Below are 25,782 nucleotides of genomic sequence, written 5' to 3' on the forward strand. Positions count from 1 at the left end.
CTCACGCACAATCACACAGAAAATGTCCCTAACGATAACACACGACGATGTTACCAAATCTCACCCAGACAATGCGTCATGCGACTTCACTTGCCACACGTTTTCCCCGTGTACCTACAGGGCATCCAGACAATACACCGTGCAACTTCACTTGCCACGCGTTTTCCCCGTGTACCTACAGGGCATCCAACTTCCTACATCCCGGAAGTCTTCAAAAACAACATAAAACGCGACGCGACTCAACATAGACTGTTAGTACATAAATCAATAATCAAAAAATCAATAATCAAAAAATCAATAATCACCAAACCAATGCAATAAAACCATCAATCTGCTACCAAAAAACTGCTCCAGCAGAAAGGGCAAATTTGCATATCCTCCCTGCGTCACAGACCCGTCATCACGCTCATTCATTCATACACTCATTCATTGGTGGGGCCCATAACACCAACACTCATTCGTCATACTGGAAATCTGCACACAGGAGGATAGAAGCGCAGGACATGTGGGGGTACCTTATTACCTATAGGAAAGAAAATTCATTACAGTATATACATATTTACATCAGTACCTATAGAATCCTAACCTTAACATCAAGGCACTCCACCATTTGGTCGACGGACCAATTAGTTGGGCTGGTTGATGGTGATTTAGAACCAGCTAAAACACATTTATAGCTTCGGAACTTTTAATCTATACCTTATTTAAAAAGTCACAAACTCATTTTCTGTTAATCAATGTTTAGTTTGTCTAATTAATTTGCTTTCATTTGCATAATCAGCATTTTGGTCCACACAGAGTTCAAATTTGATTATTCAGCACAAATTAGCATGACAATTATATTTACCTAAATCTTGATATCGGTGACCATTTCTCAAACTCAGTTAGCTCTGCATTAATCAATAATCCCTTCGGGTGAAATCGTTAAAATCGAATGCAGGCTAATACCCCAATAAATCCGGAAAAGTTATTTCGCTCGGCACAACACAGTCCCAAAGATATCCAAAGGACTAGGCAATCGTGCAAGCAAATCGATCAACAGCCACCAACGCAAGTTCGGGACACCCTTCTGGAACGCACACACCCTCCTCTAAGGTTCCCCTTTTTATAGTAAATTCTAGGATAACCTGCAACATTTTCTAAAATCTAAACACTCTGACTGGCTAAGCCCCTCAAATTTGTAATATGGGACGTTGTTCCCAGGTTTCTTAGTTCTCAGGGAATCAAATATGTCATCCTTTGGCTTGTACAGTTCACATGCAAAAAGTTCAGAAGTATCAACATGTTGAACTCTGAGTATAGGTTGTCATTGTCTTTTCTGTCATTCACACTGGCTGAATTCTGGCAATCCTCCACCTTCCTATCCTTGACGTGGAACACAGTGCCCAAATGGAAGGACGACCTGGAGATCTTCAGAGCCATTCGAGTCTGCGCAGTAGACATCGCGCTCACACAACAGTGGCCACTTCCGAACTCCATTTTGAATATCGCGGCCTAGTAGGCCTGAATGCCAACTTAAGCAAAACAAACATAAAAAGTCATTAATGTATGGAAATTAAGATTCTAATGTTTAAACCCACACTAATCCCAATAAGTATTAGTAGTTTCCTAGCTTATAGTAACATTTAAAGCAAAATACTCACCATTCCGCCATACCGGGAATGCAAACCGGTACCAAAGCAACATAAATCATGCAATTTCTATCAAAGCACATCCTACAGTTAATATGCGTACCACAGTTAATTCATTAGAATTATTAGCCATGCAATTAGCATTTTAGTCCCACGTGTAATTCGTGTTTATCAAGGTGTAAAAGGTTGGTTAATATTAATACTCCAAACAGTTAATAAAGGTTAATATTTTGAATAGTTACGTCATTAGTATTTTATCATGCAAATAGAGAAGGTATACAACATTTTTGCTGTACCTGCTCCATCATCGCAATATCAATTCCCCTAACATTATCTATATCTAAAACAAATTATAATTCACCACAATTTCCAGTATCACAGTACAGCTAACAGTTTCTCAAAAAAACTCTTCTAACAGGTTGCCGGTGTATGAGAAAAGATTAATTTTTTTAAAAAAATTCATTACGTATTGTGCATGTGTCATTACTCACATTCCTCCCTTTCTGGGTTACAATCTAATTGTATGTATATAAAAACTTTTAAAAACAATTTCAAAAAACGGTCGACGCAGCGTTTCGGTGTTTAATTCTATATTTTCACCTTCATCAGGACCGAAACTTTTCATAAAATCTAAACATAAAAAACATAAGTTAAGCAACCAAGCATGTACTGTGTAACTCAGCAGTCATTAAATACTGGAACATCGATTTTGCGCCTCTATTTCTTAATTTATGGCGTTCTTTTATACATAAAGCAACTTAATACACAAGTCTATTAGCATACATCATAATTAATCACAGGAAGGGAACTAAATCCCTAAAACACATTTCTAACAGGCTATATATACTCTACTCTTTGCTTTTGAGGCAATGATTTACTAATTCCTTATACTAGGGATAATACCTTATCTACCTAAAAAGAACAGTGTGAGAATGCCTACAGATGATCATATCACTTTTCCTTTTACCTTCTACACTCGACACCTACACGTCTTTCGTAGTCCGTTGTTTACCTCTTGTTTACACATTAAGAGTCGTTCCTTTATGTTTACCACCCTCATTTTAGTACACAATAAATCCACCCAAGTATGTTCGTTACGTCATCTACAGCATCGCGAGAACAAGCTCAATCAACGGAACACACTTCGCGTCTCTCTAACTGCTAACAATCGGTAAGCGTAATCTGATTAGAACAACCCCGCACTTTAGATTTTTTCTCGTTTAGCACCATATAGCGTTAAACGAGTACAACCAATGAGCCTTATGCCTTACTTTTATTTAGCTCGCGATAGCATTAATAAACACAGTCACACCGGGATAGTGCACTTTCACCGCTCAATAGCGATTAACGTTTCATTTGACTAACATCACCATGGCGTTCTAGCATTATATAATATTTACCTAACATCACGATTGAGCCACACTTTATGTTTCCTTTATATGTCCGCTAAACTCGAAACCACGATTAACAGGATCACGCCGGAAAATAGCTCGTTAGTTCACATTTAATGTCAATTCCTTTAGTTTTTCGACCACGGACAGGTATCCGCTTCACTCACAGTAAGTTTTTTTCACCTTAGCATAACGTCAAAACACCTCATCACGTACCGACCGCATTGGCATGATTCACAATATTCAGGCCAGATGATTTCCCCGTGTATTAATACATTACATTCACTGCAAGCTTTATCGTTTTCAGAATATCCCCTGATGAAGGCAACACAGCCGAAATGCATTGGGATCGTATAACTTCATGATAATTCAGGATTGTTTATTAACCACAATGAATTCTGGGAAATTAAGTTTACAACTATTGTGAAGCAACAAGATTTATTAAAGTTTTCATTGAAACAAATCAATCAGCCTTTTTTTCACAACGTTGGAATATACCAGTGAAACCTCTCAACGAGGACTTATTATCTGTGCCCGGGGGACATTCCCCACGTGCATGGGGATGCATCAGTATCATATTTTTCACACTCTCGTTCGGTGAGTGATACCCTGGAGCACGAAACAACCAAAAAACAGGTTCAACTTAAGCAGTACGCGCACCACACCCTCCTTCTCACAATCTTTTGCGCATTACCACACGGTCCGAATTGAGTCACGCATTTATGGGGAGTTCAGCTGACAGCAGGAAAGCGTGTTGGTGATGTTAGCCTCTCCATGACCCCTGCACAGTGCATTGTCCGTCTCCTCATTACAGCGCTGGTTTGTAAGACCATGTCTCCTTAGCGGGCCTCGTGCGCTGCTGCTCGCGCTGATTTGTGAGTTGTTAGTGTTACTGTGCGTGTGAGTGTGACCTTGCCTCAGAGCCCGCACAGCACCACACACTGCAGCAGCAGCGGCCAGGGGCGCAATACAGGCCCCGCATCCCCTGCCTGGGGGTGGGGGGGCCTGCAGGGGCGCCCTCAGCACAGTACTCAGGCCTGAGCACTCCGGATTAAATCCGAAGCGGGCCCCTCCGTGTACATTGCAGGAGGGCCCTTAAACTTTCGTTAGCCACTGGCTGTAGCGAGCCTTCTCCGATGTCTCCGAGGAACATTCTAGACAGCTTAGCAAAGATGTCACAGGCTGGCCCCAGACAGTAGGATTCTGAGTCAGACTGAGATACACCCTGCTTCACACTTGGGAGTTTGACCCTCTGGACAGATCTACCCTCTGCTGGACAGAACTACAGAAGGCTTCTTCTGGCTCAGCGTGCCAACCACACACACCTGCCCCTCTCCCCTGTCAGCTTGTGGAGACAGACATGAGCGCTTTGAAAAGGGTAGTAAATAAGCAGAGATCTCACCTGGCACATTCAACTTATCTGAGGAGGAGGGCTGGGCTGTTCGGTGCTAAAAAAAAACCTAATGTAGGAGGATAGACTGAGATGACATCACTGGAGTTACTCAGTGCTTTAAATGTAAATACAGAAGTGCAGGTACTCCCTCTTTAGAGTACCTGTCTGCTCCTGAGAAGTGCTAGTACTCTCCCATTCAATGTATTGCAGCAGTGGTGAGAAGTGCCGGTACTCTTCTATTCAATGTATTGCAGCAGTGGTGAAAAGTGGAGGTACTCCCTCTTTAGAATACCTGTCTTCTCCTGAGAAGTGCCAGTACGCTCCCATTGCAGCAGTGGTGAGAAGTGCCGGTACTCTCCCCTTCAATGTATTGCAGCAGTGGTGAGAAGTGCAGGTACTCCCTCTTTAGAGTACCTGTCTGCTCCTGAGAAGTGCTGGTACTCTCCCATTCAATGTATTGCAGCAGTGGTGAGAAGTGCCAGTACTCTTCCATTCAATGTATTGCAGCAGCGCTGAGAAAGGCAGCTACTCTCCCTTTCAAATTAAAGAAGCGCAAGTACTCCGTACCGGACAGTACCTGCCCATTTAAAGCACCAGAATCACTTCAGTTATAATAGCTGCCAAGTGACTGTGTTATATTAGACAAACTTCACCCAGACCAGCACAGGTTTGTAAGCAAGCATCTCTTTGTGCTTTAGATTCTTAAACTCAGATTCCATATTTAAAAAACCAAACTACAAGTCCCAGAATGCAGTAACTGTGGAGTGAAAAGTTAGAAGTGGCAAGATGTGCTACACATAACAAATGACACTGAGATGGATTGGCACCGCTGCAGGACTTATTAACACTTCGTGACAGAACACTAGTGAATCATTGACTGATCAACGCTCTCCTACGGAAATCCAGGAGGCACTGTAAGGAAAAAGATACTTCCCTCAACTTAGCATCATAGGAATCAGTATTTACTGATACACTCGTTTTTGAATCCTGGTACTACCTGAGAACTCCCGCAATTAACTCTGAAGATACCCAGACACACCCAGTGTTATCAATGTCCCCAGAATTCCTGTCCTGAAGAGACCCCGTATTTAGAGAGGGTTGAAATGTCGTTGACTGTTACAAAGAGAGAGCTTAACGAAAATCAACACACAAATCATACTTACTTGTGAAAAGCTCCGCTTTATTACCAATAACCTCGCCCTTTTTTCACTTCAATTTACACCACGTTAGGTTATGGTCACTCACTGGAACACCTATAGAATGTTTGTAATGTAAATATCTTATACTTTAGGAAATACTGATGGTGGTAATTATTGTGATTATAAAATAAATTATACTCACTTCGGCTGAAGTGAGTATATAACCTCTCTGATTAGACTGATGTGTGGGCTTTTTAGACGTAAGATTTGTTGTTTTTGACTGAACTCAACTAAGGTCTTATCTGCATAAATGTGTTTCTGTTCTTGATTAATTCAAGCAAACTAAATTTATCTTGCAGAATTGTATTACCTCTGACAAGTGAGTTCCTTGTGAACATTTTTTTTTTTGGATTAACTGCAACACCCAGTTCGCAAGGATATATGGGTCGATCTTGTTTTTCTCAATACACATAACAAATGGTCATTGTTAATTCAAAATACATTCCGATGTATTCACCACATAAAAAGATGCAACAGGAAATGCATTTGTTACTGCTGAATGGTATGGATTTCACATTTATTTATGCATTTTTATAAAGCGCCGACTTTACCCGAAGGTGTCAGAGCACTGTACAAAAGAGCCAGTTACGTTACATGAGAGAAATGTTACAAAATAGAATGTACAAAAATAGCAGGACACAGAATCAAACACAGCAGGCAAGAGGAACACAATATCAAACACAGCAAGCAAGGAATGTACAAAAAATAAATAAATATAACAAATTTACAATGATTAACGAACTTCTTGGCGGGGTCTGAGAATGAAGGAATTAGTTCTGAAAGTGTCTTTGGAATAGAAGAGATTTGAGGTCCGCTTTGAAGATCTGGATGGAGGTGGTGGCATGGAGCAAAGGAGGAAGTGAGTTCCAGATTCTCACCGCATTACCTGAGAACGATTGAGCCATCAATTTTTCCCTTTTGAAGGAGGGGGGCTCAAGCAGGAACTTTTCCGCATTCCGAGAAGGTCTCAAGCCTCCGGACAATTTAAGTTTATTCGCCAGATAGCGAGGGGAGGAAGAGTGCAAGGCTTTGTGGGTGATGCAAATCGTTTTGTAAATAGTTCTAGCCTCGATGGGAAGCCATCGGAGAGAAGACAGGATAGGAGTGATGTGGACACTTCGTTTGGACCCTGAAATGAAGCGAGCTGCTGAATGGAGGACGGATTTAAGGGGGGAGAGGTGAGATTTGGGAAGGCCAGTCAGAAGAGAATTACAATAATCCAGTCTAGCGAGAACTAGCGATTGGACCAAGATTTTTAGGTCTTTCTCCGGGAAGAACCAACGAATCTCCCACAGAAGGCGCAGCTGATTACGTGCGTTCTTGGCAATGGAGTTGATGTGTGAGCTTAGGTTGAGTCTTTTGTCAAGTATGACACCTAGGGATTTAGCGCAGTCGACAATGATGGGTTTACTGTTGAGTAAATTCAGCTGATCCATCCAGGATTGAACAGGAGGCGGGGAGAGAGAGGTAGAAAGGAGGAGGAATTCAGTTTTGGAGGGATTGAGAATGAGTTGGTGAACTAACATCCAGTTGTGATAGAGTTGAGAGTAGAGTTGAATAGTGAGAGATCTTGAGAGGAAGACACCTTGAGGTAGATTTGGGTGTCATCTGCATAGAGATGGTAGAGGATTCCAGATTTGCTTAGGAGGTTCCCTAAAGGTTCCAGATAGAGATTAAACAGAGTGGGTGCAAGGATGGAACCTTGAGGGACGCCTTGACCAATCACCAGTGGAGACGAGAGACTGTTCGCAATCTTGATCATTTGGGATGTGTCCGAGAGGAATGAGGCAAACCATTTAAGCACTGTGCCTTCCACGCCCATTCTCTGTTGAAGAGTGTTAAGGAGGGTGTTGTGATTAACAGTGTCAAAGGCTGCAGATGGGTCAAGAAGAATCAGAAGGCACGATTCCCCCGAATCGAGTATATGCAGCGCATCATCGATCACTCGCAGCAGGGCTGTTTCAGTGCTGCAATTTTGAATAAAGCCAGACTGGAACACGTCAAGTAGATTATTGTCCATAATGTGTTGGGAAAGTTGTTTTGCAACACATTTCTCTGTGATCTTTGAAAGAAAAGGGAGATTGCTGATGGGGCGGAAGTTATTGAGGTTGTTCGTATCTGCGGAGGTTTTTTTTAGAAGAGGGATAACCTGTCCTATTTTGAGCACAGCTGGGAGGGATCCTTGACTGAGGAAGAGATTAACTAGCCTGGTCCAATAAGAGAGAGTATTGGTATAGAAATCAATGGCGATGACACTAGGTATGGGGTCAGAAGAATGGTTGGAGGGTTTGGTTTCGAGGATGCATTTGAGGAGGTCATCTTCCGAGATGGCGGCAAAGTTCTGCCAAGTGACTAAGGATTTTCGCTCCTCAATGGGGGTGGGGTGGGTGACGTGATCCACCAGTGATTTGACCTTTTCATCAAAGAAAATAGCGAATTCAGTTGCTTTCTTTGAAGCATCCTCAGGTTTGATGGTTTGGGGAGAACAGTTTGGGTTTTTGATGAGGTCGAAAAGTTTTTTGGGTCTGTTTTAGCTGAGTCGAGGAGGGATCTGAAATGTGATGCTTTTTCATGGAAGATGTGCTTGTGGTATTTGGATCTTGCTGAACGTAAAAGAAAGAGATTGGAGGTGGATGGAGATTGTCTCCAATGTTTCTCCAAGATTCTAAGGTTTTTCCTTTCGTCATAGAGAGCTTTATTGAACCAAGGTGCTGAGGGGGTGGGTCTTTTCCTTTTGCTTTGGAGTGGAGCGACATTGTCGATTTCGACTGCAAGGATTGAGATGCAATGGGGAGTGAGATCGTTGACATCGGCGTTAGGGTCTAGACTAGGAAGTGAACGCATAGCAGAAGCACACAGAGTCTCAAGATCAATGTTTTTAGTGTTGTGGAAGCAGTTACCGGGCGGGTGGTAGATGGCATGGAGCCTGAAGGGTGAGCCATGATGAACTTGAAGTTCTAGGGATAGGCATTCGAATGTGCGGAAGAAGATGGTGGGAAAGGCTTTAATTTGAAGGGAGTTTCTGAAGATAATCGCAACACCTCCCCCGATCGTGTCTGTTCCGTCGTTTCTGAGGATAGAGTAGTCGGTAGGTATCAGAAGATCAAACAAGGTGTGAGAGGAGTCATTAAACCAGGTCTCAGTGAAAAAGAGCATGTCGAGATTGTGGTGGGTGATAGTGTCAGAGATTTCCAGTTTGTGTTTGGTTGCAGATCTGCAGTTGTGGAGCATACAATGTAGCTCTGACGCAACTGTTTAGGTGATGGGAGTGTTTGGGCTGATAAGGGGGATAGGGATTAGATTCTTGAATGAGGGTGCCCCTTGGGAGGGAGGCTGGTAAATTCTGACGGAAGAGATGGTCTGAATGAATGAATGAATGAAGGAAGATTTATATAGCGCAACTAAGCCCAAAGGCATCAAGGCGCCTAACAAAAAGATCAAACAGACCAGAGCTACTCCTACGGATAGGCCTTCGCAAAGAGCCATGTCTTTAATGCCTTTCGAAACATAGAGAGATTAGGCAGGAATTTAATTTCAGTAGGGCAGGAATTCCACAATTTTGGAGCTAGTAACGAGAAGGCTCTCCCTCCCCATTTAGCTCTTTGAAAGCGGGGAACTGAGAGCAGATTCATTCCCTGGGAACGCAGGTTTCTGCTCGGGACATAGGGAGCCAGCAAGTCCTTCACTCCTTCTGCCCCACTGCCAGCCAGGGCCCCAAAGGTCATACAGAGGATCTTAAAAGCAATCCTATCTTGGATAGGTAGCCAATGCAGACTCTTTCTTGCAGCGGTGGCTGACGAAATCCTAGGAGCGTCCAACACAAATTTGGCTGCCGCATTTTGGGCTATTTGTAGACGCTGCACAAGGCTCTTATTAATGCCAAAATAAAGGGTGTTGGAGTAGTCCAACCGTGAGGCGACCAATGCAACCACAATCTGCTTGCGAGCATGCGGCGCCAAATAGTGTCTGATCTTCTTAAGAGTTCTAATAATACCCCAGCAGGTGGAAACAGTCCTGTTAACCTGTTGAGACATGGAGAGCGCAGGATCAATCATCACCCCTAGATTACGGGTCAGGACCGTAGGTGTAGGACACACTCCCAAGGAGGGGGGCCACCACTCCGAAGACCAGATGTCCCTATTTCCGCCAAAGATAAGAACCTCGTTTTTTCCCCCGTTAAGTTTTAGTGAATTATGAATCATCCACTGAGAAACTGCCTCCATGCAGTTCCTAAACCTAAGGACAGGGGAGCTGACCGAGTGGGAGAGGGACACCATGATCTGGGTGTCATCTGCATATGACACCACTTCCAACCCAAATGATCTTATTAACCTGGCAACGTGGTCACATAGATGTTAAAAAGGGTGGGACTTAAAGCCGACCCCTGTGGGACCCCACATTGCACAGGTAGGGGTGTAGATAGAAATTCACCCAATTTGACCCTCTGTTCCCTCTGATTTAAGAAGGAAGCCAAGAGGTTCAGAGCCAGACCTTCCACCCCAATCTCCCTAAGACGAAATATCAAAACCGAGGGAGATAGGGTATCGAAGGCGGCTGTCAAATCCAACAGGATCAGAAGGGTGGTGTGGCCTGAATCAACCTCCGTGCGGATGTTGTTAAGCACTACCGTAAGGGCAGATTCTTTTCTATGGTGTCTCCGGAAGCCATGTTGGGACTGATCAAGACAGGCCGAACTGTCTAAAAAAGCCGCGAGGTGTTCATTGAGATGCGTTTCCAGCATCTTCACCGGGGCGGGAAGCAAGGAAATAGGGCGAACATTTTTGAGAATTTCCGGATCTAAGGTTGGCTTTTTAAGAAGGGGCTTCACAACAGCACTTTTCCACAGAGCAGGGAAAATACCCTCCTGTATTGCCTGGTTCATAATGGTCAGAAACGGGGGCAGGAGAGTTTGCCGACATTCCTTAAAAATTTTAAGGGGGCAGGGATCCAAAGGGGATCCTGACCTGGTCTTACTCAACAGCACATCAAGCTGTTGCAGAGAGAGCAGAGGGAAATGGGACAGGTGCGAAGACAAAGCTCTGCTACCATCTCCCCTGGCAGAAATAGCCGACGGGGGAGGGCTCAACACTGCTCTCTGCAAGGCAAGGGCCGAGTAGATATCGGCTATTTTGGAGTGAACGAATTGTGCTATCTTATCGCAGAGAGCCTGGGAGCTAGAAATGGGATCGGGCATTTGCAAGGTGCAAAGAGAGTCTGCAATTTTAAAAAGATCTTGGGGGGGGAGGTGAGAGCAGAGGTCAGCTTGGAAAAATACTCCTGTTTTTCTTTGATCACCTCAGCCTTGTATCCCTTAAGGAGGAGTTTGTGTTTTTCCCTCTCTTGGTAGCTTCCACTTGCCCTCCACAATCTTTCCTGCCTCCTACAGCCCTGCCTTAGCACTCTCAAAGACTCTGAGAACCACGGGGCTGAGGGTGTCTTTCTAGCAGAGTAGCGGAGAGAAACAGGAGCCAACCGGTCCACCGCCAGAGCAATCGAATCAGTAAGCTCATACGCCGCCAAGCTAACATCCTTTACTGTGGCAGCGGATACATTAGAAATTAAAGGAGCAAGCGTATCATTCGAAATATTCCTATAGTTACGCTTCGGTTCCCTCCTACCCGGACCACTCAGTTTAGTATATGCGGGAGAGGTCTGAAGCTTCAGGGGGACCGCTAGATGATCAGACCAGACCAACGGTATAGGAATCTCTGTCTTCAGCCTCCCATCGTTGGAGAACACCCCATCAAGAATGTGACCTGCCCGGTGGGTAGGGTTGGTAACCAATTGCTGAAGACCAAATGCGGACAGGGATTCCACAAGGGAGGACGTCTCTCTGGAATCCCTATTATCGAGATGGAAATGTATGTCTCCCAGAACCGTAAGCTGGGCACAGCCAAAATAGGGTTCTAGGAGATTAAGCAGGATATTCCCAAAGTCAGCTCTCGAGCCTGGTGGTCTGTAAATCAGTATACCAGAAAAAGGAGCAGCGGAGGGAGAGGTTATCATGAAGTGTAAAGCCTGAAAGGGATCTACGGGTGTGGATAAAGTGGAGATCCGGCAGGTGTGGGAACTCTTGTATAGAATCCCCAGCCCTCCTCCCCTACGACCCACCTGGTCCAGCCTGACTAGCGCATAGCCCTCAGGGATAGCATCCACCAGGTCGGGCCCAGAGGAGTCAGTAGCCCAAGTTTCCGTAATAAAAACCCACGACGGCTTTCTCACAGCCACAAATTCACTAAAGGCTATGTTATTCTTTACCAGTGATCTGGCATTAATAAGTAAGCCAGTCAGTCCAGAATGGTGAATTGAGTAGTCAATCAGTGACACCAAAGCAGTGTGGTATCTATAGGCCTCTGGGGAAAGATACAGCACGTGTTGTTTAACAGGTGGGCAATGGTGCAGGTGTCCTTCTGGAAAATGGCACCCATTAGGCAATTCCAGCAGAGTCTGCAGTAGATTAATTCTTGCTGCTGTTAAGGCACCTCCTCTGCCGTGGGGAAAATACTGGCCCTGGCAGATGAGATTGCACTTGTTGAGTCAGGACAACATTTACAATACAATGTCACTCAAAGTGTCACACCTGAGTCTAGGAAATGTCACACATTAGTACACTGCAAATATAGAGGTGTCACTAATAAGCCGACTGGAAATTTGGCAGCCATGTATTGTTACGTGTTAATGTTCGGATAGTGTTGCTCCAAGTATGACATGAATACCTTCCCATCTCACAATACAGTGCCCCACATTAGGGCCAGGACATGCACACGTACGTGCGGTAGCTGGATGGCAAACGTGCCAATCTGCTTAAGAGCTATTTATGTGCAGAAAACACGCATTATTTATTTACTGTTTATATTGGGAGGGCACTACAAAATAAGCCGAGCTAGGAAGGGGCTGCTACTCTAGGACGAGAAGGGCCCACAAACTTTCAAATGCAGCCAAACTTCTGGCTGTCTCTAGTGTCCCACTTTGACCACTAGTGCACCCTGCAGTCTGTACTCGCTTGTCATCATCTGTAAACCTATGAAGAATAGAGAAGACACTGCATCAGGAATGGACCCTGCCTTTCTAATGCACACTATTGCGTCTTGGTTAGAGGAGGTGGACTGCAGCTGTCAGGGGCAGTTACAGGACGACCTGAAAAGGCGTCCACAAAACAGAGAGAGAAAATGTATATATATGCGTGTGTATTCACAAATAATTCTTTGATTTTTCGTTTTCTTAAGATCCAATTCTTTTATTCTTAGCCACAGAGCCACACCTGTTTCATCGCTGTTTGGGATACACCTGTGACTTTGTCAGGCTAGAAACTCCAGATAAAATCCCACATTGTAAATACCACATCTCATAATACAGCTGGTAACCACTTAATCGAGCCACATTCGTGAAAGTTTACTAAAAGTTTTGATTGTTACACAATCCATGACTGCTCAGTGAAGACTCATGCACAGTCATCATTTCTTATAGTTCTAAGTACATTTTCATTGGTTATTTCAGACTTCATTGGCACTTATTTTTATAAAGCATTGCAATAACAGATATTTCTAAGTTTTAGCTACACCTCGATGATCGTGTCCTGCCATCCGACATATAATCTTTTCCCAACCAAAGAAATAAGGTTTGCAGTCAAAATCAGTAATACTTGAAAATACCCCTAATTGCAAAAACTGTGGGCACTGTTATGGATAGATGCTGGAACGAGATAAGAAATAACGTAAAAAACCACTGAAATACACCAATTATAGTTCACTCAATTTCTTGCACCCCGATCATGCGCTGCTTATGACCTCATTTTACCACTAACCACAAATTTCTAAGACAAAAAGAAACCCCTCACTTTTTTATTTTCTGCAGTATACTCTGTAGGAAATGCTTTCAGTTTTACAGCTTTGATTCTATCAAGATGGCGTTCAGGTGTGCCACAATTTTGTCATAAAGACAGAATATTAGTGTTCTAGTTGTTCATTAGAACAGTATGGTTGGGGGTGTTACTTCATTAATAATGTTGGGGGGTGAGTCTGAAACTTCCCAACAAGCAGCATGGTGACCCCAACTAAAAAGGACAGTGAGCAGTGTGGTATAAAGAGAGGTGAGGGTGGGGGGGCATATGATGAGCGGTGTAGAGAGTTTCGTTTCTAGTTAATTGGAAACGAAACAACATTCTTGGTAGCAATAATATACATATACAAATATAACCCACATCACTAGATGCCACACAACTCAGATTATCTATTATTTATTTGCAAATTGCAAAATGTTTAGCCACACATGACAGCGCACTTCTAAACAGATTCCCACAGTTTCTGTTTAACAACTTAAGTCCACTAAATTGATTAATTTGCGTTGGTCTAGTGCTATCAAATTTTTACTGTATAGTATGCATATGCCTAGCCTGTTCTCATTCAGCACTCATTTATGTATGTATTGGTAGCATAGGAGAAGCAGTCTCTTTTTGCACTGATAAACTTAGGCTAAACGTAAATAAACTTCCAAGCCATTCAAGTCAGCTTTGCAAAAAGTTTGAGGACTGGTTGCAACAGCAACCATTCAAAGCAGCACAGAAACCTTCACAGATGTGTTGCCTATAGCCCCACGGTAGATACAGTTCCTGCAGCTTTCATTTTCATATCTTTATTCACAAATGAAATGCTGATTGATTCATCTCTATTCATTTAAACTGCTAGCACAGTTCAGGTGCTACCCTGACATTATGATATTCCTCTTTCATTTAAGATGTTCAGATGCACTTAACCTTACTGCATAGTGCACGATAATCCACATGGTAATTTCCCCAGCTACCGTTTTCAGCGAGGATGTAACCCTGATGCAGACCACTGTCCATGGGAGATGCAAACATCAGGATGTCAAGAGGCTTCTATGGTGAACGCTGAAATGTGGGAACTGTTTGAATATGAACTTTTCACCACAGATGTGCACAGTGCCACAACTGAAATGGCAGTATAGGATGCCCACGGAATGTGAGGAGAAGCACAGCTGGGCCTCATGTCACTGTCAGACCTCTTAGTAACCTGGGTGTCAAACCACCAGTACTTTGTGTTCCAGGACTGGAAGTTCAGGATTTCTCACCATATTTAGAGACAATAGGAAAATAATCTGTATACGGTAAAACAAAATGATGGCCTGCAGCGTTGTCAACACAATAATAAACCTTGAGGATTTATTTGTCTTATATTAATCAATTAAATAGTCACCGTAGTGAACATCATTTCAAAAGAACTCAGAAAAAAGCCACAATTCATTCTTTTGTATTCTTTTTATATCTAAAATAATTCTTTTTAGAATGTTTCAACACATTTCATTGATTTGGTAAAGAAACGTAATTCAATTTGAACACTGGCAACCAAAACTACTGTCTTATTTCACAACTTAAGCAGTAGTTACTGACACTTTTTCATAAATATGTACCATCCACAGTCGGTCATATAACACAAGATAAATTTACACATTTGTAATATATGCAAAACATCAAATGGAAATTATTTGCATTGAAGAAGAGTCACAGCGTCGACGTTTCGGTCTCCTAAAGTTTAATCCCCGAGACCATCATCAGGACCAAAGTTGCACCACGTATCTATCATAAAAACACATGCATCAATTAACAACATATCCTAACATCTGAGTTCATCTATTAGTATTTGACAAAGAGTGGACGGGACAACTTATGGTTGAGTCCAAAAGAGTTTGACTACCTGAATAAAAATGATTTTTCTATACCAGCGTTTTATATGCTGCCAAAAATACATAAAAATGACAAAAAAAACCCGGGAAGACCTATTGTAGCGGGCTGTCAATCCATTCTATAACCTTTGGCTGAATATGCAGACTTTTTCATTAAACCATTTGTAGTGTTGACAAAATCTTACACCAGAGACAGCACACATGTGATTGTGGCGGTAGAGGGACAAGCTTTTGATAAACAGCAAAATATCCTTGTCACAATGGATATAGAAAGCTTGTATACAAGCATACCCCAAGAAGAGGCCCTAGAGGTGATCAACACTACATTAGAACAGAGAGTCCGCCCACATCAGGTACCATCAGATTTTATCATCAAATGTGCAAGAATCGCACTTGAACAAAATTACTTCCTTTTCAATGGCGATTTCTATGGCCAAGTTAAGGGAGTCGCCATGGGCGCAATTTTTGCTCCTGATATAGCGAACCTATATGTAGCCGCCTTTGAGGAAAAGGTGATTTACAACAACAACCCTTTTGAGAATGAGATAAAAAAGTATCTCCGATATTATTGTGTTGACATATGATACCCAATCCCTTGGGGTTTTTTGTGGGTTGCCCTATTGTTGTGTATATCTGCAGCGTTGTCTGCACACATTCAATGTGTGTGTCAACCGCACTACATTTATGTATAGCCATGATTGGTTATATTGGAGAGATCCCAGCAAGATAAGGTTATAGACATGGTGCTGATGCAGTTGTAACTGCATCTGGGTTTGGCAGGTTTAAGATAACTCCCCTAGCATGACTGATATGTGGATTTGTGTTGGGCTATAGATGTGTCAATTTAACCTGAATGTATGCAGCGGTGCAGTGGCAAATGCTTAGCCAACTATATGTCTTGCAAAGTGTTATGCACATGATGGTGTCAGGAGTTGTCTATCGTGTGTTGTATGCAACGGGCAAGTATGGCTTGAAGTGGATGTGCCTTTGAGGTGGCAAACACTTAGCTAAGGGTGTCTTGGAGCCTCTTTTGTGTAGGATGATGCCAGGAATTGTGTCCTCAGTGTGCTGTTTCTGTCAGGGACGGCTCCTCCGCCAAGACAGAGGTGCGTCGCCCCCACTGCTCTATGAGCAGGAAAAATAAAATGATAATACCGTAGTAATTATAATTTTATTTTTCGCAGGTTCGCGACTGGGTTAGAGCGGTGCGGGGTTAGAGGCACAGGTGGAGGATTGGTTTGCACATCCCAAGTGGGCATGACTGCTTGTCCGGCCGTCTTGGCCTGGCCAAACAATCATGCACACTTTGAATGTTCCCCACCAGGCCGCATTACACAGCCTCAATACCAAGTGCACCAGGAGAGGAGACCCGAAATGGGCATCAAGCAATGCAGCTAGTTTCTCAAAGGCCAGCAGCCAATCGGTATGTACCTGCTCATACAGTCTTACCCTCCTTGTCTTCGGAGATTGTTACACTCCTCATATATACTTGAAAAACCCACTGACATAGCATGTTGGCTACAGCTGCTTTTCCAGAAACTGCATTTTTGGGAGGCATCCTAATGTTTTGAGGAAGCTGTGAAGGATGCAGCCACCTGCCAGAGAAGAAAGTCAAGTTGCAAAGACCGTTTAGAAGAGTTTCTAATATCTTTAAAACATTTTAAGGGACAAAACTCCATGCACCAGCAAGTAACACACAACGTGGTAAATTTGGCATAACCCCTGCATAGGGTGGAATAACCTTTGCAAAGGTCACCCAACGCAACAGCAATCCGTGTACCCCCTGAATTCAAAGCAAAGTGCACCCGCCAAAAATAGCGAAAAGGACTGCAATAAAATGAAGGATCGTTAAAACAAGACAGTCCTAGTGGAAATCGTGGGCAAATCAGACCCAAAAATTGCACTGAACTGGTAACTCAGAGTAGGTGTTCAGAATAAGCAAACCCTCTGTATAAAAAGTCTGCTATAGGCATAATCAAGATGTGCCTATAAGAGATACAGAAAATCAAAGGTAATGCATACCAGCATAACGAACAGCTTCCAAAGAAGCATGAGGCATAGGTAAACTTTATAACCAGAAGAAACATCACAAGTAAATGACCTCTTGAGCATGAAGCTCATCAAAAGAGGAAAAAGGGAAGGGAAAAACCTCTGCTTTAAGTATCCTTGTACAACATGACCTTTAAAAGACAGTATTGAAACAATATCTGATAACCGCCAGAACACCACATCTGGCGTTATAAACAGGCGGAACTTATACCACCATGGTACTGCTCTGCTTAGCCGCCTGTTGGCCACCCCAAATCAACTGTTCTATATCAGAACGGAGACCATGTGGAAGCGTTGGCAACACAGTCTGTAAGGAATCCCACAAAGCGTGAGAAAAACGCCCAAGAACACAATACGTGTTAGGGGACCTTAAAGCAGATCTAGTTGAGGAAACAATATGCCTGCCACACAAATCTTGCCTCCTACAGTCTCTATTCGATGAAACATTAGGTAGAGAATCCATATCTTGTGAGGATGAAGCCACCTGAACTACCAAACTACGAGAGGTAGGTTACTTGAGGAGACAAGCTAGAACTCCAGGAGCAGGTAAGTGCCTGTAAGATATAGCCAGATCCTCCGAGACCCCCGTATCAGTCTTAGCCCAAGTACCCAACAATATGTCGTACAGGGTCTCACTATATGGGAGAACAGGCTCCACCCCTGTCTGACCTTGATAAAGGACATCAATCAGGGGATCAGTGGACTTCTCCACAATAGGAAGAGATCATTACAAAATCACAGCCACACTCCTTAACATATCTGCAAAAGAGGAACTCGTCTCAGTAGCACAACTAGGAGGTTACAGTAGTCCTGAGGCCTGGGAAGACTCTAGCCCACTAGCTTCACCAACTGCAGAAAGCCAACTCTCCTCTACAAAAGGCGGAATAGTGTCAGCAATAGTCTGCAATAGCCCAGACTTCTCCATATTACCTCTTTCAGAAGCCCCACCATGAGAGGAAAGTGGAAAATCAACATTCCCTCCAGTTAGCTACATTGACTTCACACCAGACGTCGATTGAGGCTGAGAAGGAGACGCTTCAGCGCCGAGAGAAGGAAGAGAAATGACTTTGATCTGCGCCACCGGGTCGATTGATCAAGAATAGACTCCGAAGGCACCACAGTGGAGTCGGCTGATGACTCAGACGGCCCAACCGACACAGAGGGTGGCCCTGGTTCCTCTCTCCTCCATGAGGCCTGACAGCACTCCAGGGGAAGGAGGAGGAGGCCCAAAGATGAGATGCAGAGAATTATAGTATTTTCTCATTTGGGCCATCGATGACCCAGCTCCCGGAAAGACGGGAAGGAGCGGCAGGAGCCAAGAGGAATGGAGTCCCAACGCAGTAATGTCAAAAGGTGCCACAACTTTACCCGCCTACTCTTACCTTTAGAGGTCAATGGAGAATGACGTCCCATTGAACGGCTCTGGCTCCTAGAACAGCCCGTGCCTCCGAATGAGAGGCAGAGGACTGAGGCTGACATGAAAAATGCGAAGACCGCGTCAGCCGCGCTGTCAAGAGTTTCATTCGGCGTTAGCTTCTGGCAGGAGCTGCAATCTTTGGAGTTGTGGTGTTCTCACAAACGCCACATACAAATGGAGTGGGGGTCTGTAGCCAACATCTATTGTGCACAAGAGCCACAAGCCTTAAAGCCTGAAGACATGAGAAAAGGCACACTGTTTCAACTGATAAAAACTGTTGAAAATGGCCTGAGGAACTGCTTCTCTGGATCGGCGTTGCAGCACAGAAAAGAAGACACTGATGCCCACGAGCCAGAGGGGACTTATATGACTCCACTGACGTCACAACCAGAGTCAATGTCATCACAGAGTCGTACAACATTGTTCCCCCAGTGTGCAGAGGTCTGCTGAGAATTCAAAAGTTAAGGAATCTGCAGCTAGATATTTCTATCAGATACAGCAGGTACAATTCCTCTTCTTAGCTACCCACCAGGAGAAGTCCTCCACAGGCAGCTTCTCATTGGTGATTCCACGGTGCAGCAGGGCAGTCCTTTCTCGGTCCTCCGTCCAGTCCAGTCAAGATCGAATTTCCGGGTGCCAAGCGTACCCTACTTATGCTCAGAAAACGCCCTCAGGGCAGGATGCTGTTGGTGTCCAATAAGCAGCTAGATTCCCTCCCACCTGACGACTTCCTGCGAAGTGTGACTTTTGGGTATCCAGGATGCACCATTCTGCCCACATCCAATATGGCAGGAGCCCTCTCCCGGCATGTGGCGCTCCCTAGCCTAACCCAGAGGCATGGCTAACAAGGAGGCACTGGAAACCCGGTTTGGCAACTGGTTTCTGCCCTCCTGTCCCTAGTGCCAGCCTGTCTGCCTGAACAATGGAGGAGCCCCTCTCCCACATGTTATCAGTTTGCCCTTCATAGTCAGCCTTTCCTTTGAAGCTCACCTCTTGGGCCAACTCCCTTGTGGCTTCCTGCAGGAGGGAGGTGACACCTTCTTCCAGAGTAGGGCTCCCCTTGTATCTGCTCCTGTGACTTGTTAGCAGTCTCCTAAGGGCGGAAAGCTGTCTTGATGACAGGACCCCATGTGCACTCAGTATGGACACAGGGGACTAAAGTCAACAAAGTAGCAACTTTCCTAAGGATGCACACTGCAACTTGTTACATTAATTTTGACCTGAGAATCAAGTTGGGTTTAATATAATGAGTTTGATACGTTGGATAATGCACTTTGGTCACTATGTGCCAGAGTTAGCACAGCTGAGGGGGTCGGTGTGTAACTCCGTACTCGCCAATGGGGCACCAAGCTTTTCCACAGTAAAAACAACAGTTTTTTGTTTTTACTATCTGTAGGAGAGTAGGGTCTGCTATCCTATGGTCACCCCAAATTTTTGCTTTTTGCTTCACTGGTTTTTGACATATTGAGGCTGTGGGCCTGCCAATCAGACCCCCAGCCTGCTGTTCTCTCTACTAAATTAAAACTATGCACCCTAGGTGCATAACCAATTGGAAGTGGATCACCCTGTCAGCCCCTGTACCAGTGTACACTAGGTACCCAGGGCATTGGTGTACCCAAGGCCTGCCAGGGGCTGCAGCATGTATTATGCCACCCCAGGCTTGGCCTAACAATCTGACACAACTGGCTGATCACTCAGCTGGGGTAAGTTGGTGTAATCACCTCTTACTTAGGTGTAGTATACCTATACCTAACCTTAAATGGGACACCTGGTAACCTCTAAGTCACTCCTATGGCAGGCCTTAACAATCCTGAAGGCAGAGTGCTTGGTTCCATGTGAGATGGTGCTCTGGCATGAGCTGAGCCTGTCTGCAGTGGTCGGAACAACTTCCTTCTACTGTTTCCAGATATCGTCATACCATATACTCTTAAGTGCATTATGAACCTCGCGGTTAAATGCTATCTTTGGTTTGGCTTTATCAAAACATGTCGAGTAAGGTGTCATACGAATTGGAATACTAACCCCTCGCCAATTCTGGCGACGGGGTTAGCATTCCACCCTTCTAGAGGGACACGACATGTACAGTACCTGAAACCCGGGTAAAATCAGACATAGCCTCAGCTCCACAAAATGGATGCTGCCACCACAGACACAAGTCTGCCCTCCTGCTGCTGGGAGTCCTTCCAGCTTGGGAGGTGTGGACAAAGGGTTTCCTGCCAGGGGAGGTGCGTGCACCACCCCAGACAGGATTTTGTGTATTGGTCAGGTAGGGCTTGAAAGAAACCAGACATGCCTGTGGCTCACAAGGAGCCTCGGTGCATATGCCAGTTCAAACCGGTCCTGGGGCACACCAGTCCCGGGCCTGGGGCGAGCTGGACAAAGGATTGGGGGTGTAACCACCCCCCTTCCTGGTCCCACCCATAGGGAGGGACCTAGCAGGTAGTCCGGCCCCTAGAATCCGCTTAAAGGTAGGAGCTGTGTCCTAAGACTTCAGACATCCTGGAATCAACTTGAAACTAAGAAGAAGACGGGAACTTCGACATTCTGCTGCACAGAAGACTGAAGAAAATCTCCCCTGTGGTCAGGGAGTGACCACCTTGCTAACGCAAGCACCATCCAGCGAATCACCGTCTGCTTTGCCGCCGCCTCCCGCCGGAGCCCGAGCCCAGAGACTGACAAGACCTGGACCTCCAGACCTCTCACCGCCCGATCCACAGTCCCTGAAAAGAGGAGACCCGTGGAGGCACCGAGACACGTGGAGCCAGCCATCTTGGAACGACTACGACAAGCTGACCAGTGCAACAACCGAGGCTCCCTCCAAGTTGTGCTTTGGGTCCTGAGAAGCCCAACCCTCGAGCAGCATCTGCACCAAAGGTGAGCCCTCCAGCATCTCCACGATCTGCGTGGGGCCCTTCTGCATTTTGCCACTCGACGCGCCTAACCGGTTGCTGGCCCGCTGGCTAGTGGCCATCTTGGCGACGAAATCTACGACAAACACCGCTGGTCTGGTTGCTCCAGACTGGCCCTTGCTCCCCTCCAAAGGAGCAATCCCTCTGACCTTGCTGGTCAGAACCAACAGCTGATTTCCGAATCCTCCTGCAATTGCTTTTGCCAAGGCTTGTTTGCTTCGATCAAGTCGCCGACACCGCCGACAGCGAGAGCCTGCGTGGGACAGCTCGTGAGCCGACTCCTGGACGTCGTCGACCTTCAGGGACCACGTGGCTGCGGAGACAAGCTACCCCTCATCACCTGTTTGCACCCGACATCGCCTGGTACCCACCTGGTGCCACGCTGGTCACTGGCTAGTGACTGTGAACACTGTCCCCTCTGCTTACAGGTCTTCAACATCTCCGATCCACTCTTGGACCCACTGCATCTCTTCCCGACCGACCGCCTGCAGCATCTTTGTCCCAGGCTCAACGGAACAGATAGAAGAAACCCGACGCACTTTGAGGCCTATGCACCCGCTTCCTGTGGGTGAGGTAAAGCTGGCACTCCGGTGCCCATGTGTAGTAATACATCTCTAGTGCCTGTGTTCCAAATCTTAAGTTCCTAGGTCATCCGGAAGATTCCTTTTGCAGTAACTTTGTACTTTTTACGCACCCATTGAAACCTATGGGAGCCCGCGTGTGACTATTTGCTCTGCACACGCCACCCGTGGACCTCCTGGTCACTAACTGACGTTAGCTCCTTGTAGGCCCAGCGATTCTAGAGGCCCTAGGCCTTTTCCCTTTTCTGTTCGTGGTACTTATACCACTATTTTAGTATATGGTTCGAGTGGCCACCAGGGCCTATCCATATAAAGTGCAACTTCTGTGTATTCTGTGATAATCTTGTTTGACGATTTGTGCTCCTGTGCTCATAAAGAGACTAGGGGTTACTTTGAGAAATAAATACATATATATTTTGAATATATATCTGTGTGGTGTCCTTTCATTGGTATAAAAGGGGGTTACTATTGGTAAAACAGCTTGCTTAACACGCATCACGAGTTTAGCCTCAAAGACTGCTTAGCCTACGCTACCACTAGGGCAGCTAGTCCAAAAAGGTTGACTTACAACCACACCATAAGGGTTGCTTGGCATGGTACAAGGTGGTCACTAGAACTAGTGAACAGCATATACCAGGCCAACTTCTCACATTGGTGAGCAGCGGTTGGATTTGAGCTTGCTGTGTTTTACCATTGTAATCTCTTGGTTACCAATTGAAAGATCACATAGGTACCTGTAGGTACATATAAAACAAGATTAGATATACTTAAGTTCTACTGAACTTAGTTGTTGTAGAGCAAAGGGAGTAGCACACCCTGACTACAACTACTAGATAGGTTTAGTAGGTAAACCCAAGTGTAGGTAGATTGCAACACATCCACCCACACTTAAGAGCAATGGCCGGGGCAGAGGGGTCCACTGTACCCATCTCTGTTGAGAGTGACCCCCAGAGGGCACCATCCAGCTTTGCTACCCTTAATCAGAATGAGCTCAGGCATTTGGCAACTCTTAGAGGCCTTAAACAGCCCAAGAACCCAAACTCTGCTGAGCTCAGAGAGCTCTTACAGAATGATGAGAATCAGAGAGCACTCAAGAAAGCTTCCCAGTTAGCCCCCTTAGGGACAGGAACAGGAGGCCCCCCTTCTAAAGATGCCACTGAAGTACCCCTTCCCAATAGTCACCCCTTAGATGGGATGCCTACCACAGAGGATGAGAGTGAAAAGGATACTGACAGTAGTGAGGATGAAGGGAGAACTAGCCCAGTGCCAAGTATTATACTTGGCCCAGCTAAACCAAGGCTATTGGGGACTGACAGTGGGTTCAACCCACTGGATCTCCCCAGTGGACTTAACACAGGGCTTGGAAGGCAAAGGAATCGCTCAGGTGACTCCAATGCTTCCCATGGCTCTAGAGGCTCTCAAGGTCACTCCAGGAGAAGGATGACCACCCCTCAGAGGAGGGAACATGAGGCCAAGATGCAAGAGGCTCAGCTGAGGATCAGGAAGCAGGAGCTAGAAGTAGCCCTGATGGAAGAGAAACTTAGCAAGGCTAGACAGCATAAAGAGAGTGGGTCTATACCCACTGGTGGCAGCATTGTCCCTAAGGACAAAGATAGGGTCTTTGACAATAGGAACCTGTCTAAGGTTGTGCCCCCCTACAAAAGTGGGGATGACATCCACAAATGGATAACTGCTCTTGAGAGAGCCTGCAAAGTACAGCAGGTTCCTGAAGACCAGTGGGCAGCAATCCTCTGGCTCTCCTTTGAAGGAAGAGGCAGAGACAGACTCCTCACTGTTAGAGAAGAGGATGTCAGAAACTACAGAGTCCTGAAGAGTGTTCTGGTAGATGGGTTAGGCTTAACCACTGAACAGTACAGGTTAATGTTCAGAGACACCCAAAAGACACAGACTCAGGACTGGTCTGAATACATTGAATGTGCCACTAAGGCTTTGGAGGGTTGGTTGCTGGGAAGTAAGGTATCTGATTTTACAGGATTGTATAATTTGATGATGAGAGAGCAGATTTTAAATAACTGTCAAAACCAGCAACTGCATCAACACTTGGTTGACTCTGATCTGACCTCTCCCCAAGAATTGGGAAAGAAGGCAGACAAATGGGTCAGAACCAGGGTTAAGCAAAAGAACCAGAACCAGGGCCAAGGGGGTGATCAGAAGAAAACAGACCAAAAGGGTGGAGATCAGAAACCTAAAGACCAGAAGTCTTCAACAGGGCCCCAAACTACTACTAAGGAGGGTGGGTCCCAACAGTCCAAAAAGAAGAAAGAAGGTCAGAAGAAACCCTGGTGCAATCATTGTAAAAATACAACTCACTGGACTAGTGATTGCAAAAAGGGTGGAGCCCCCAACACTGTTGCCCCTAAGGCACCTGCTCCCAGTACTACTGTTAGCAGTGTTGGTCCCCAGACAAAGGGTGTAGTGGGAATCACTATGGGAACTGAAGGAGATTCTGACTTAGACAGAACCCTTACACAGGCAGTCTTGATCTGTGATGGGGACATTGATTTGTCCCTGACTGTGAGCCCCAGTAACCTGGGCAAGTACAGACAGACTCCTTTAATTAATGACAAAGTGGCTCAAGCCTACAGGGACACATGTGCCAGTGTCACTATGGTGACACCAGGCTTTGTGGATCCTGGACAGTACATACCAGGTGAGAACTACCTGGTGACCAATGCCAGCAATGCCACTACTTCACATAGTGTGGCAGTTGTTAACTTCTCATGGGGAGGGGTAACTGGCCTCAAAAGGGTTGTGGTTAGTGCAGACCTCCCAGTAGAATGTTTGTTGGGCAATGACCTAGAGAGTTCTCTATGGTCAGAAGTGGAGTACAGGACTCATGCAGAGATGTTAGGTATATCATCACATGTCCTTGCTGTGACCAGGTCACAGGCCAAAAAGTGCCTCACTGAACCACAGGTCTTGGATCCTGGAACAATGGACCAAGCACCTACCAAGAAGAAGAACAGGAGGGTCAAGGCTGTGCCTTCCCCCCTGCCTCAGAGTGATGATCAGCCTTCCCAGGAAGCTGATCTAGAGGACCCTGAAGGAACTGTCCCTGAAGAGCTTGAACCTGATCAGGTTGAGTTTCTGGGGACAGGGGGACCTTCAAGGGCTGACTTGAGGCAGGCTCAGTTATCCTGTCCCTCTCTTGAACCCCTCAGACAGCTGGCTGCTGCTGAGGCTGCTGGGAATGCTCAAGGTACCCATAAAGTGTATTGGGATGAAGGGCTCCTTTATTCAGAGGCTAGAGACCCCAAGCCTGGTGCAACCAGGAGGTTGGTCATACCTCTGCAATTTAGGGGCTTCCTTCTTACCTTGGCCCATGACATTCCTTTAGCAGGACACTTAGGCCAGAACAAGACTTGGGACAGGCTTGTCCCTCACTTTCACTGGCCTCATATGAATGAAGATACAAAGGAGTTTTGTCGCTCCTGTGTTACCTGCCAAGCCAGTGGCAAATCAGGTGGCACAACAAAGGCCCCCCTAATACCA

The sequence above is a fragment of the Triturus cristatus genome, chromosome 1_1 (assembly GCF_964204655.1).
Source record: "Triturus cristatus chromosome 1_1, aTriCri1.1, whole genome shotgun sequence".
NCBI classification, from domain to species: domain Eukaryota; kingdom Metazoa; phylum Chordata; class Amphibia; order Caudata; family Salamandridae; genus Triturus; species Triturus cristatus.